The 16102-nt window shown below is 38.1% G+C and overlaps 1 protein-coding gene across 3 annotated transcripts in view; it reads left to right on the top strand.

The window, feature by feature from the left end:
* Positions 1-16102, top strand: part of CNTN4 (contactin 4) — a 966359-nt gene that overhangs the window by 140649 nt on the left and 809608 nt on the right. For 2 of the 3 annotated variants that reach the window (XM_033437184.2, XM_004274769.3), the window contains exon 2: positions 10823-10863. The gene's annotated coding sequence lies outside the window, so the exon portion shown is untranslated. Of the gene's footprint in view, positions 1-1265; positions 1396-10822; positions 10864-16102 lie in introns of those variants that run through there. The other variant, XM_049715562.1, reaches the window with a different exon arrangement.

The following is a 16102-nucleotide window of genomic DNA, read 5'->3' as shown; positions in this document are numbered from 1 at the left end:
TCATCTAGCTCACCCCTGTAATTTTGTAGATGAAGAAGCTCATTAGAGAAATGACTTTTCCAAGAAATTATTGGAAACGTCTGTCCAAACTCCTTGGTTTGAGCCTAGTGAGTTCTCCTTTCTCAAAATTATCCATGCCCTGTTTGAACAAGAAGTGAATGTGCAACAGAAGAAGAAAAGCAAACAAGGACAGTTACCTGGAAAATATACCTGATGTAATTAGTGTTGGCAGTATTTCCTCCCCACTCCTGTTATTCCATATGATTTCTTGCTCATTTAGGCATGTAACATGTTTTCTTTATTTTCAGATGATAATTGGCCAGGTAGCTTTTAGATTCTGAAATGACGACCTACTTTTTGGCAAGAGAATCGGGAATAGATATTTATTAAAAGGTCATTATTGCATCTAGCAGACATTAACAAACTTCATCAAGTTGTTGAGTTTCTCTGCTTACCACATTTTTATACAGAACTACTTATAGAAGTGACTTTATTCTGGACACTGGACCAAGAAGTCGTTGACAGGGATTCATGCTGATATATCTGATAGGAACATTTATTAAATGCCCTCTTATGGAGCTGACAAGACTGGGTATAGCACCTAGAGTTAGGAGGAAGTAAAATTACTTTCTTTAGCATGAGACAGGTGCATTGTTGATTGACTTTGTCATAAAGGAATTGTATTTTAATCTTCATCGTTACTTCAGATGACGTTCAATCATTTCATCAGTGTGTCCTTCACAAACAGCATGTTGCCTTTGTCTTTTTTTCCTCTTCTATTCTCTTGCTCACTTAGTAGCCCCCATCTCTCCACCAGAAAAGCATGTTATTGCATCTTCAGTACTACCTCGGTCACAAAAGATTCAAGTTTATGCTAAGTGGAGACCAGATACTTGTCTTTCTTTTTGCTTGAAGCTTTGACAAAACCTGTTCACTTGCTTTGAACAGTATTGCTCTGAGTTTACTTTTGCTTGGAAAAAGGGCCATAGGTATTTGGAAAAAATGAGTTACTTGTCTTGGTTCCTCTGTGGCATTGGTAAGGGCTTCTGTCTTAGAGCTCACTCAGAACTAACAAAAGAACAAAGTGGCCAAGAAGACCCATAAGTCTGGGTGTTTCAGAAACAAAAAAGATTTATTTTTCCCTATTCTCTTTACCTTTTGACTAGAGCTTGAATTGAATGATTACTGTGAATTGCATGAGATTTAATGATGTTAACATTATCAATTTGTACATTTATCCAGGTGTGAACAGATGTGCATAACAGGATAACATGAAAGCTATTTAGATTAAGGAGTTCATTAATATGAAAGCTAACTTGGATGCAGTCACAAACAGAGAACCCCACATAACTATCTAGGAAGGGTATATGCCAGCCTGTGTTTGAACATGCTACAGTAAGTATTTAAAATAAATCTGTCAAAATTTTGAAGAAATTAAAATTGTCCTGTATCATTTTATTTTTCTAACTTAAAAAAATTAATTCCCGTCATTGTTTTTCTGTATTTTCGAGGCTTTGTATATCCACTTAAAAATAATCTTCCCAGTGCAAATTTCATAGTCCTTTAACTTGTCTCTATATGATAAGCATATGATGTATTAATGGTTACTATGCCAACTAGAGAACTAGATTTCAACAAAATGCTCTCATTTGATTTTAAATTTTGATGATTGAGAAGTCTAGTATCATGCGTGTTCTTGGGCAATTCATTTATTAAGTGTTGCACACAACCACTCACTATCCTGATTTTAGGTGGCCACTGTGGTGAAGGCATTGCACCTGGTGCTGGAATATAAACATTGAGCACCGTCCTGTTTTAAGGCACATACAGTTTAGTTAAAGTAGATGTGTTAGTAAACCAGTTTAAAATTTAGTGCAGAAAATGTTGTGATAGGAGATGCAGAAAAGACCCATCTTAATTCAGTGGAGAAGGGCTTGGGAAATTGAGGTTGGTGGAGTTGAGTTTAAGGGATGTTGAGTGAATGCTTCCATAGCTGGAAGGTAGCATGAATCACCCACAGTATTGTGAAAATGCTGTGCGGCAGCAATATCATCGTCATGAAGTTACAAGGTGGTCTCAGTGGGAGAAATTGTAAGGTTTACATCATCTGGATCATTGCCAAGCCTTTGTAATTGAGCAGGAAGTACACAGGAGTTGGAGATAAGAAGTCTCATTTTGCTGCTTATTAGCAATGCAACCACACGGGCCACACACTGATCCTCTCTTACTGTACTTTTGTTATCTGTCAGCTGGAGATACTGACAGTAGGTACTCAGTCAATGTCTGACTTCATGTTCAAAGGATATCGTGTATCTGGAAGCATGTAGCAAATGGGAAAGGTCTATAGAACGTAACTTCTGAGGCTGGAGAGGGACCTTCAAGATGGCGGAGAAGTAGGACATGGAGATCACCTTCCTCCCCACAAATACATCAGAAATACATCTACACGTGGAACAACTCCTGCTGAACGCTGGCAGAAGACCTCAGACTTCCGAAAAGGCAAGAAGCTCCCCAAAAACCTGGGTAGGGCAAAAGAAAAAGGGAAAAACAGGCACAAAAGAAGAGGGACACGACCTGCACCTCTGGGAGGGAGCTGTGAAGGAGGAAAAGTTTCCACACACTAGGAAGCCCCTTCACTGGCGGAGATGGTGGGGGGTGGGGGCGGGGAAGCTTCAGAGCCACGGAGGAGAGCGCAGCAGCAGGGGTGTGGAGGGCAAAGCAGAGAGATTCCTGCACAGAGGATCGGTGCCAACCAGCACTCACCAGCCCCAGAGGCTTGTCTGCTCACCCGCCGGGACGGATGGGGGCTGGGAGCTGAGACTCGGGCTTTGGAGGTTGGATCCCAGGGAGAGGACTGGGGTTGGCAGCGTGAACACAGTCTGAAGGGGGCTAGTGCGCCACAGGTAGCCGGGAGGGAGTCTGGGAAAAAGCCTGGAACTGCCTAAGAGGCAAAAGACCATTGTTTCAGGGTGTGCGAGGAGAGGGGATTCAGAGCACCGCTGAAACGAGTTCCAGAGATGGGTGTGAGTTGTGGCTATCAGTGCAGATCCCAGAGACAGGCATGAAGTGCTAAGGCTGCTGTGGCGGCCACCAAGAAACCTGTGAGCAAACACAGGTCGCTCTCCACACCTCCCCTCCCCGGAGCCTGTGAAGCCAGCCACTGCCAGGGTCCCATGATCCAGGGACAACTTCCCCAGGAGAACACACGGCACGCCTCAGGCTGTTTCAACGTCATGCTAACCTCTGCCGCCTCAGGGTCGCCCCGCATTCGATACCCCTCCCTCACCCCGGCCTGAGTGAGCCAAAGCCCCCGAATCAGCTGCTCCTTTAACCCCATCCTGTCTGGGTGAAGAACAGATGCCCTCAGGTGACCTACACGCAGAGGCAGGTCCAAATCCAAAGCTGAACCCCGGGAGCTGTGCGAACAAAGAAGAGAAAGGGAAATCTCTCCCAGCAGCCTCAGGAGCAGTGGATTAAATCTCCACAATCAACCTGCTGTACCCTGCATCTCTGGAATACCTGAATAGACCACAAATCTTCCCAAAATTGAGGTGGTTGACTTTGGGAGCAACTTGGGGTTTGCTTCCTGTATCTAATTTGTTTCTGGTTATATGGTTATTATAATTTAGTATTTAGAGCTTATTATCATTGGAAGATATCTTTGTTGATTTGGTTGTGCGCTCCCTTTTTATATATGTATATGTATATATATATATTTTTCCTTTTTCTTTTTTTGTGAGTGTGTGTGTATGCTCTTTGTGTGATTTTTGTCTGTAGAGGTTTGCTTTTACCATTTGTCCTACGGTTCTGTCTGCCTGCTTTTTTTGGTATAGTTTTTAGCACTTGTTATCATTGGTGGCTTTGTTTTTTAGGTTTGGTTGCTCTCTTCTTTCTTATTTTAAATTTTTAATAATTTAATTTTTTTTTATTTTAATAACTTTATTTTATTTTATTTTTTTCTTCTTTTTTTTCTGCCTTTTCTTCTGAGCCATGTGGCTGAGAGGGTCTTGGTACTCTGGCCGGGTGTTAGGCCTGAGCCTCTGAGTGGGGAGAGCCGAGTTCAGCACATTGGTCCACCAGAGACTTCCCAGCTCCAAGTAATATGAAATGGCGAAAGCTCTCCCAGAGATCTTCATCTCAACGCTAAAACCCAGCTCCACTCAACGACCAGCAAGCTACAGTGCTGGACACCTTATGCCAAACAATTAGCAAGACAGGAACACAGCCCCACCCATTAGCAAAGAGGCTGCCTAAAATCATAATGTCACAGAAACCCCAAAACACACCACCAAATGCGGTCCTTCCCACCAGAAAGAAAAGATCCAGCCTCATCCACCAGAACACAGGCACCAGTCCCCTCCACCAGGAAGCCTACACAACCCACTGAAACAACCTTAACCACTGGGGGCAGACACCAAAAACAATGGGAACTATGAAACTGCAGCCTGTGAAAAGGAGTCCCCAAACACACCAAGTTAAACAAAATGAGAAAACAGAGAATACACAGCAGATGAAGGAGCAAGATAAAACCCCACCAGACCAAACAAATGAAAAGGAAGTAGGCAGTCTACTTGAAAAAGAATTCAGAGTAATGATAGTAAAGATGATCCAAAATCTTGGAAATGGAGAAAATACAAGAAATGTTTAACTACGACCTAGAAGAACTAAAGAGCAAACAAACAATGATGAACAACACAATAAATGAAATGGAAAATTATCTAGAAGGAATCAATAGCAGAATAATTGAGGCAGAAGAACGGATAAGTGACCTGGAAGATAAAATAGTGGAAATAACTACCACAGAGCAGAATAAAGAAAAAATAATGAAAAGAATTGAGAACAATCTCAGAGACCTCTGGGATAAGATTAAATGCACCAACATTCGAATTATAGGGGTCCCAGAAGAAGAAGAGAAAAAGAAAGGGACTGAGAAAATATTTGAAGAGGTTATAGTTGAAAACTTCCCTAATAGGGGGATGGAAATAATCAAGTCTAGGAAGTGCAGAGAGTCCCATAAAGGATAAATCCAGGGAGAAACATGCCAAGACACATGTAAATCAAACTATCAAAAATTAAATACAAAGGAAAAATATTAAAAGCAGCAAGGGAAAAGCAACAAATAACATACAAGGGAATCCCAATAAGGTTAACAGCTGATCTTTCAGCAGAAACTGTGCAAGCCAGAAGGGAGTGGCAGGACATATTTAAAGTCATGAAAGGGAAAAACCTACAACCAAGATTACTCTACCCAGCAAGGATCTCATTCAGATTCGACAGGGAAATTAAAACCTTTACAGACAGGCAAAAGCTAAGAGAATTCAGCACCACCAAACCAGCTTTACAACAAATGCTAAAGGAATTTCTCTAGGCAGGAAACACAAGAGAAGGAAAAGACCTACAATAACAAACCCAAGATAATTAAGAAAATGGTAATAGGAACATACATATCGATAACTACCTTAAATGTAAATGGATTAAATGCTCCAACCAAAAGACATAGACTGGCTGAATGGATACAAAAACAAGACCCATATATATACTGTCCACAAGAGACCCACTTCAGACCTAGGAACACATAGAGACTGAAAGTGAGGGGATGGAAAAAGATATTCCATGCAAATGGAAATCAAAAGAAAGCTGGAGTAGCAATTCTCATATCAGAGAAGATTGACTTTCAAATAAAGACTATTACAAGAGACAAGGAAGGACACTACATAGTGATCAAGGGATCAATCCAAGAAGAATATATAACAATTGTAAATACTTCTGCACCCAACATAGGAGCAACTCAATACATAAGGCAAATGCTAACAACCATAAAAGGGAAAATTGACAGTAACAGAATCATAGTAGGGGACGTTAACACCCCACTTTCACCAATGGACAGATCATCCAAAATGAAAATAAATAAAGAAACACAAGCTTTAAATGATACATTAAACAAGATGGACTTAATTGATACTTATAGGACATTCTATCCAAAAACAACAGAATACACATTCTTCTCAAGTGCTCATGGAACATTCTCCAGGATAGATCATATCTTGGGTGACAAATCAAGTCTTGGTAAATTTAAGAAAATTGAAATCATATCAAGTATCTTTTCTGCCCACAATGCTATGAGACTAGATCTCAATTACAGGAAAAAAAATCTGTAAAAAATACAAACACATGGAGGCTAAACAATACACTGCTAAATAATGAAGAGATCACTGAGGAAATCAAAGAGGAAATCAGAAAATACCTAGAAACGAATGACAATGAAAACACGACAACCCAAAACCTATGGGATGCAGCAAAAGCAGTTCTAAGAGGGAAGTTTATAACAATACAATTCTATGTCAAGAAACAAGAAACATCTCAGATAAACAACCTAATGTTACACCTAAAGCAATTAGAGAAAGAAGAACAAGCAAACCCCAAAGTTAGCAGAAGGAAAGAAATCATACAGATCAGATCAGAGATAAATGAAAAAGAACTGAAGGGAACAATAGCAAAGATCAATAAAACTAAAAGCTGGTTCTTTGAGAAAATAAACAAAATTGATAAACAATTAGCCAGACTCATCAAGAAAAAAAGGGAGAACACTCAAATCAATAGAATTAGAAATGAAAAAGCAGAAGTAACAACTGACACTACAGAAATACAAAAGATCATGAGAGATTACTATAAGCAACTATATACCAATAAAATGGACAACCTGGAAGAAACGGACAAATTCTTAGAAAAGCACAACCTTCTGCGACTGAACCAGGAAGAAATAGAAAATATAAAGGGACCAATCACAAGCACTGAAATTGAAACTGTGATTAAAAATCTTCCAACTAACAAAAGCCCAGGACCAGACGACTTCACTGGCAAATACTATCAAACATTTAGAGAAGAGCTAACACCTATCCTTCTCACACTCTTCCAAAATATAGCCAAGGGAGGAATATTCCAAAACTCATTCTGTGAAGCCACCATCACCCTGATACCAAAACCAGATAAATATGTCTCAAAAAAAAAAAGAAAACTGGGTTTCCCTGGTGGTTCAGTGGTTGGCAGTCCGCCTGCCGATGCCGGGGACACGGGTTCGTGTCCCGGTCCGGGAAGATCCCCCATGCAGCAGAGCGGCTGGGTCCGTGAGCCATGGCCGCTGAGCCTGCGCGTCCGGAGCCTGTGCTCCGCAATGGGAGAGGCCATGGCAGTGGGAGGCCCGCATACCGCAAAAAAAAAAAAAAAAAAAACTACAGGCCAATATCACTGATGAACATAGATGCAAAAAGGAGAAATCAGGCTCCCAGAGTTCAGACTATACTACAAAGCTATAGTAATCAAGACAGTATGGTACTGGCACAAAAACAGAAATATAGATCAGTGGAACAGGAAAGGAAGCCCAGAGATAAACCCACACACACATGGTCACCTTATCTTTGATAAAGGAGGCAAGAATATACGATGGAGAAAAGAGAATCTCTTCAATAAGTGGTGCTGGGAAAACTGCACAGCTACATGTAAAAGAATGAAGTTAGAACACTCCCTACCACCATACACATAAATAAGCTCAAAATGGCTTAGAGATCTAAATGTATGGCCAGACACTATAAAACTCTTAGAGGAAAACAAAGGCAGAACACTCTGTGACATAAATCACAGCAAGATCCTTTTTGACCCACCTCTTAGAGAAATGGAAATAAAAACAAAAATAAACAAATGGGACTTAATGAAACTTAAAAGCTTTTGCACAGCTATGGAAACCATAAACAAGACGAAAAGACAGCCCTCAGAATGGGATAAAATATTTGCAAATGAAGCAACTGACAAAGGATTAATCTCCAAAATATACAAGCAGCTCAAGCAGCTCAATATCAAAAAAAGAAACAACCCGATCCAAAAATGGGCAGAAGACCTAAATAGACATTTCTCCAAAGAAGATGTACAGATGGCCAACAAACACATGAAAGGATGCTCAACATCAGTAATCATTAGAGAAATGCAAATCAAATCTACAATGAGGTATCACCTTACACTGGTCAGAATGGCCATCATCAAAAAATCTACAAACAATAAATGCTGGAGAGGGTGTGGAGGAAAGGGAACCCTCTTGCACTGTTGGTGGGAATTTAAATTGATACAGACACTGTGGAGAACAGTATGGAGGTTCCTTAAAAAACTAAAAATAGAACTACCATACAACCCAGCAATCCCACTACTGGGCATATTCCCTGAGAAAACTATAATTCAAAAGGAGTCATGTACCACAGTGTTCATTGCAGGTCTGTTTACAATAGCCAGGACATGGAAACACCCTAAGTGTCCATCGGCTTATAAATGGATAAAGAAGATGTGGCACGTATATACAATGGAATGTTACTCACCCATAAAAAGAAATGAAATTGAGTTATTTGTAGCGAGGTGGGTGGACCTAGAGACTGTCACACAGAGTGAAGTAAGTCAGAAAGAGAAAAAACAAATACCATATGGTAACATATGTTTAGAATCTAAAAGGAAAAAAAAAGGTTTTGAAGAACCTAGGGGCAGGACAGGATTAAAGACCCAGACCTAGAGAATGGACTTGAGGACACATGGAGGGGGAATGGTAAGCTTGATGAAATGAGAGAGTGGCATTGACATATATACACTAAGAAATATAAAATAGCTAGTGGGAAGCCGCTGCATAGCACAGGGAGATCAGCTAGGTGCTTTGTGTCCACCTAGAGGGGTGGGTTAGGGAGTGTGGGAGGGAGATGCAAGAGGGAGGAGATATAGTGATATATGTATATGTATAGTTGACTCTCTTTGTTATTTAGCAGAAACTAAAACACCAGTAGCTGATTCACTTTGTTATAAAGCAGAAACTCATACTATTGTAAAGCAATTATACTCCAATAAAGATGTTAAAAATAAATAAAGTTCTTTTATTCTGTATAAATTATACAGACCAACTATATCCACACCAACTATATTCCATTCTTCAAATTACATCTGGAGAATAACTAATGTTGGTTTATTAAAGAAGCAATTAGCATTTTATAAAGGTCATTATTGTACCCCATGCCTTTTGTTTTGGGACTCCGGAATAATCTAATAATCTTAAATATTTTCCTCAGGAACGCAACATGCTTTTGTTCCTTTTAGAGCAACATACTTTGGTATGAATGGAATGTGAAAATGATAAGCCCGAAACTATCATTTTCAGGCATTCATTTTAATTTCACTCACTAATATTTTGGATATGAAGCTTTATGCTAGGCACCAGAGATCTGCAACATAGATACTATAATCATTTAGTTTAAAGTTCAGTGAGGGCTGTAGTCATAAATGACACAATTACAAAGACAGTTTGTGATAAAAGCTTTGAAGAAGCAAATGCTGTCCTGTGAGTATAGAATATTATGAGAACCTGACTTAAGGTGTTAGAGGACGTTTCTCTTAGTGAAATTTAAGTGGGGCTCCACAGAGTGAATAGGTGGAAAGGGCTTAAAGGAAAGAACATGACAGAAGAAACAGTATGTATAAAAGCCTTGAGATAGGAAAGAACATGGCTCATTTCTACTGAAAAGACTTTAGTGTATCTGGGGTGCAGAGAGCAAGGTGGAGGGTGGTGAAAGGTGAGCTCTTGGGAATATTTGACAAAGGTTAGATGATGCAAGGATTTGTAGGCCAATTAAAGACTGTGGTCTTATTTTTATGACTAATTGGAAGACAGTGAAGCATCTTAAGAGGGTTTGGGTTGGGAGAGGTGATAATATCGGCTAATGGATAGCAAAGGCATAGGTGGTGTCAGGAGACAATGCAGTGAGAATGTGCTCATTGCTACTACAGGTGAGAGGTAATGGTAGGTTGAGGGAACTAGTGGTAGAGATGGGGAGAGGTTGACTTAGTGGTGGATTGAGTATTGATGCGATGAGAGACAAGGGAAGGTATGTATGACTCCTGACTTTCTGACTTGATAAATTATGGTGGTGCCGTTCGCTATCAACTCTAGAAGTGGGCCCTTTAGTGGGGAGGGAGGATTGGTATAGGAAGTCATGTGTTTGTATACAGGCACATTGAGTTTGACATCCCTTTAGAGTATCCAAATAGAGATGTCAGGTAGTCAATTGGCTGCATGGATCTAGAGCTCAGAAAAGAAAGTATGAAGGCAATATAGAACTCAAAGAAACATAAATATGTTTTTGTGTTAAGTCCAAACTATCATCGGTATCACCTGGAGTTTAAATTTAGAAACGTATAGTGTATAATTTTTGAGGGTAAAAAAGTGAGGATTTGTAAACCTTGGAGAGCCTTCATACTATTTAAAAGTTTTATAATTGTACCATTTGTCCTACTTTTATAAATTAGATTTCAAGTGTTAAAAAATGTATTCTAAAAATTTGGCAGTGGTTTTCAAGGATAAGGGAATTGTTCTCATGTAGTTTATACGGAATGAATATTAATTGTTGCTCTTTACGATCTTATGTAATTTATCCTTTAATTTCAAACGATACAGAGTTTTGACTTTAGTATGAAAATTAAATACTTAATTTAGCTTATTTAAACATATTGCTTTATCAGTATCTTTCTCGTTTCAGATATTTAAATATAGATCATCCTTTTGGCCTTTTTTATGGGCTAACCGTGACTTAACAAAAGTTTTCTTGCTCATCAGGGTATCTTACTACACAGTTTAAGGAATATCTTGGTAAAATCAGGTTCTCTGTAATTGACTGAGAAAAACTTTTTCTCACATAACGTGCCATTGAGACTTTTTTCTAACACCATTGATGCCTCTGGAATGCAACTGATTATTAAAGTCTAGGTTTATGCTTTATTCTAAAATCCATTTCTTTTTTTGTAGGTGATATGCAATTGAACTTGAGATGAATAACATCTTTGGGAGTAAGTACCATTTTATTTAAATAAAAATACATGTGTAATATAATACATAAATATATTTTATCTTTGAGGAATTGTAGAAAAGTTTTGATGTTGATACTCATTGGGACTACTTTTCCTTATGACTTATGGGATTAATATATAACTTATGTAAATATACAGAAAGCAATAGCAATGGATTTTATATTCAACCATAAGATAGGAGGTGATTTTAAATGTAATATGTGGTCCTCAAAATTCATTTACAAATAACATTTTATTAATCTCATTTATCAATGCATTTAAAAACTATGCTTTTTAAAGTAGGAAAGTTAACTATCTGAAATTTATTATCTGAATAACTAAATATAATAGACAATGCATTCGTTTGTCTTCCTTCACATATTTATTCAGCTGTAACTCTTTGCATTTTATGAAATTTATATTTTTGCTGTGTTAAATTCTAATATTACCAAAATGTGCATTTTGGAACACAACTTACCCCTGTAAACATTATTTTATATGTTGTCATGTTAGTGATCAAATGGTTCTGTTCTTAATAGCAACTATCTCAAAAATCATCTTTTTTGATTTTCAACCTAACATGTTTATATTTTGTACAAAGTTTTCTGTCTTCGTTCCTTTTGGTTTAGTGCATACATCGTATACTGGAGAATTATCCGTTTGTTTTAGCAATTTGTACTTTGGTAGTTCCATGATAATTACATGATTTGTATTTGGTTACCCGATTGCAGATAATCCTGTGGCATTACAGAGTTTAATTTATGGGGAAGATCTTTAGACTTAAAAAGGATTACTGACCATTTAGGAGTGATTAATTAATCAGTATAAAATTGAGTCTTAACTGTATTAATGCTTTTCTAAGCTACGCAGAGATACATGCACAGACACACATATTAGCCAATCCCATAGCAAAAATGACCAGATTACAACAAAGAGGTTGGTGTCCTACTATGTTGGGCCATCACAGGAAGTAGTGAGCCAGGGGTTCTTGAGTCAGGTGTTCTGAGACTGTTCATGCTCTCACAAGCTGTGGGATCTTGAGCAATTCATTTTCCCTAAAGTTCACTTTCCTCATTTGTACGGTTAGTGTGCCAAATCATGATTTGTTAGGTTCCTTCTTCTCCTGAAATACTTTCATTTCTTACTTCAAAAAGCTGAAGTTTAGAGGTGAATAGTTTCATATTGGTAAAACTGCTATGAATTAAGAGGTGACAGGGTAAGGTAAATTCATGTATTGGGATAATCGTGTAGAAAGATTCATCGATTGTCTAGTCAGCAGTATTTTTGTTTACTTACTGAATTCGGGGATTTGGGTGGATCTAGGAAGACAGGCTTTCCTCCCTCTGTGCCCTTTTGTCCTCTGACATGGAGACATAGGATTGATTCATTTTGAAAAATCTCTCATTTTGAAAGAATCCCTTAAAACCTTGTTAGCTCAGGGTTATCTTTTATCTGATTTCTCTCTTCTGTATAGGTTGCAGGTTGAAGAGCATTAAAATAGCTATTTTCTTCGTGATTTCCTTTTCTAGATTTGAATAATTCACTTGATTCTTCCAAGATACTTAGATGAAAGAGTGTTAACTAGGGATTGCTAATTTTAGTTACTTCTGTTTGAAATTAGAAAAAAAATGCATTATATATTTTGTCTGAAGAGTAAGCCCTCATATCCTTTATCTGGTCATTAAAAAAATTCTAAGTAATGTTCAAGCACCTTTTCTATTGTGAGGTTAGATATTTGCTTGACATTTGTTTTTTCCTTTCCTTTATTAAAAAAAAAAAAATTAAATGAAGTCAGTGAATAAGTAGAAAGATCCATGTGAGTGTTGGGCTTGTTCTCATTGCTTCTTTTTACTCTCATTCATATATTATTTTAAGCTTACCTCAAGCATTCCAACAGCAGAGATCAAATGATTGATGTTTTATACCAGAGGGGATTTTTATGAACCAGGCCAAAGGATCCACTAGATCCCTCAGACCATTTTTCTAACTTTAAGATTCTACGATACTACAATTTTAATCTTTTAGGTTAAATCTAAAAAATTAACATCTTTGCAGGTGAAAAATGGTAAGATGGTGCCAATTTTATGTGGATCAGCCTACATGTCAGTTATTCACTGTTGAGAAAAAATATAGCTCATCTGTGAAAATGGTAATGTCAAGCAGCAAAGCTTACTAAAACACTAACTTCATTTAAGAAAACTTAGTTATCATCGTGAGTGCCAGGTATTAAAAACTATATTTTAAATATTTGTAAATCAAATAGGAATAAAACCTTCTTGCATATCTTTCTTTTTTCAGGAATTCTTTTCCTGTGTCTTATGAGACAAATCATAGGCATTACAGTTTGAAATCAAGATCATTGTTTTCTTTGCAACTGCTACATAGCTGTTGAATATTTGCAGTAAATTTTCATGACTAATGAAGTGCATGCTTGATTATATGCCATTAGTAAAAATATCTTTTTATGCCAAATGGTGGTTTTCAGCATGGCCTTGACAAAGGTAACATATAAATGTGCTATTTCCCTTCAAAGGAATGCAAATCAGTAGAAGCAAATTTTAAGGGAAATATTTAAAAACAAACAATTAAAATAATGGATATTTTATGTTACTTATTGGAATTATATGAACATATAAATAGAGCAGCTAGATATACTTAAGAGGCCAGTATAATACTAATTAGGAAAGTGGTAAATATCATAAGTATTCTAGTGAATTCATTCCATTTTTAATACCTACATCTTATTGCTGAGTATACTGTTGGATAGATAGCTATAATGCTGACCTTGAGAATCTTCTACGGTTACTTTTCAGTTTTTCTAACCATCATTTCATGTTCCTGCTACTCTTGCTGCTTGTCACTTGCTGTTTCACCCAGTGTTTGATCCTACCTCTCTGCCTTCTTTAATTCAGTTTCCTTTGTCAGGGATACCCCTTTCTTCCAGTCCTTACCTGTCAAAGTTCTACTTATCTTTCTATGTCTAGTTGAACTCCTTCCTGCCTCTTCCAGGAGGCCATCCAGATGCCCTCTAGTCAGAACTTGCTGCTCAAGGTCATTGCTGTCAACTTGTCCTTCCATCTGGAGCTCATCTCTATCTTGCTGCCTTGTGACTAACAGATTCTGTGTCCATTCTCCAATTTGATTGTGTACCTCTCTCCCCTGTGTTCCCTGCTTTGGCGCAAATCATGCTTTTGATTGAATTGTTTTGTAAAATTAAAACTGTACACCAGACAAGGTAGTAGAGGTTCAGGCTTGATTTTTCCCACATGGTGTGTTTGTCGTGGGTCAATAATTTTTGCTCCTTACTTTTAAAATGATCTCACTTATCCTCTTGTTTTCTGTTTCATTGGATAAATCATCTCACACCATCATTTATTTAATGCAAACAGAGTTCCTAAGTGTTGAGAAATACCAGGAAAAAAAAAAAAAAGAATGCATCTGCATGCATGGTCTTAGGTATTGGGCAAGAGACCATGAAAAATGTATATTGGTTCTGGGGAGAACACAGTTATTTAAAAGGGAATTAAATGAGTAATATTTATTTTATCAAAGATCAGAGGGACGTCTTCGGTAGGAATCACAGGGCGATAGATGCTTTCTTTGACCATTCTTGCTCTGTTTCTTAATACTTACTTAACTTTTAAAACAGCAAAATTGCCAACTCCAATGGCCACTGTAGTTTCCTAGAGTTTACTGTATGCATTCACATACTTCATCTTATTGGATCCTCATGCCACACCATGAGATTGGTAGGGCAGAAATTATATACTATTCAGATACAGCCAAGGTTGTTATGAACTCTGTGATATTTTTTTCAAAGCTGATGACAAAACCATACTATTTTATTAAATATTAGTCTAATATTTAATGTCTATTATCTCTATGCATAATTTCAAAAATAAAGTAACATCTGTAATCCAAAATGCAATGGCATAATTTACAGCTATGTACTTATAGCTGTATCTTTTTTTTTTTTTTTTTTGCGGTATGCGGGCCTCTCACTGTTGTGGCCTCTCCCGTTGCGGAGCACAGGCTCCGGACATGCAGGCTCAGCAGCCATGGCTCACGGGCCCAGCCGCTCCGTGGCATGTGGGATCTTCCCGGACCGGGGCACGAACCCCATGTCCCCTGAATCGGCAGGTGGACTCTCAACCACTGCGCCACCAGGGAAGCCCTAGCTGTATCTTTTATAACAGATATAATAGCAATTCTGATAAAAATTCATAGGCCAGTGTGCCAAGTTTCACCATTTCACAGTTCCCTATTCCTCTGGACAAAGGGATTAAAATAAGTGTGGGCCTAAACTCTAAAAAGGACCATCAGAGAATGAGGAGAATGAGGATGAGGGTGGGGAGCTCTGTATACAGGAAGGAGGCTAATGTCCATAAGATAAAGCTAAACCAAGGTACCCAGACAAGAGGGTGAACAAGGAGACTGGGAAAGACTCTGCAAAGAGTTGAGTCCCCACTTCTGTCATCTGAGGTCCTGTTTCCTGCTACTTTGTCCAGTCCCTTGAACTATATCGTTGGGTATTTAGGAGCTACAGAAACCAATAATTTACCCTTTTACTTAAGCTAGTTTGAGTTGGGTCTTTGTTATTCAATTCAAAGTCCTGACTCATAGAGATAAAGTTATTGATATAATTGAAGTTTTCTTTCTATTCCACTTCCCATTCCTCTTTTCTGTCTTTCCTTTCCTTTCTTTCTACTTGTCCTTTTATCCCTTCCCCTATCTTTTTTCCTCTCGTTCTCTTGTTCATTCATCCATCTATCCGTGCATTCATCTAATAGTCATCAACTGTTGAACATATATTAAGCATTATGCTAGGTTCCGAGGAAAAAGAGATAAGCAACATATAGTCTTTGTTCTCTTTAGAATTAAATTTCCTCTTTTTGTTTTTAGGACATTGGTGTTCTGGAAAGGGAGGCAGAACCCAGGCCAAACATGGGGGAAAGATCATAAAAAAGAAATCCTTAAAGCATATGCCTAATATTTTAGATTGGTGGAAAGATTGAAGGTATGAAGGGTGAATTGGAAAGGGGTCATGAAAAAGTGAGCTTAGAGGAGGATTTTTTAAAAAAATAAATTTATTTATTTATTTTTGGCTGCATTGGGTCTTCGTTGCTAGGCATGGGCTTTGTCTAATTGCGGCGAGTGGGGGCTACCCTTCGTTGCACTGTGTGGGCTTCTCATTGCCGTGACTTCTCTTGTTGCTGAGTACGGGCTCTAGGTGCGTGGG

Source organism: Orcinus orca, chromosome 10 (genome assembly GCF_937001465.1).
Source record: "Orcinus orca chromosome 10, mOrcOrc1.1, whole genome shotgun sequence".
Classification (NCBI taxonomy): domain Eukaryota; kingdom Metazoa; phylum Chordata; class Mammalia; order Artiodactyla; family Delphinidae; genus Orcinus; species Orcinus orca.
Note: the sequence above shows the minus strand (reverse complement) of the source record. Positions and strands in the feature narration are given on the sequence as shown.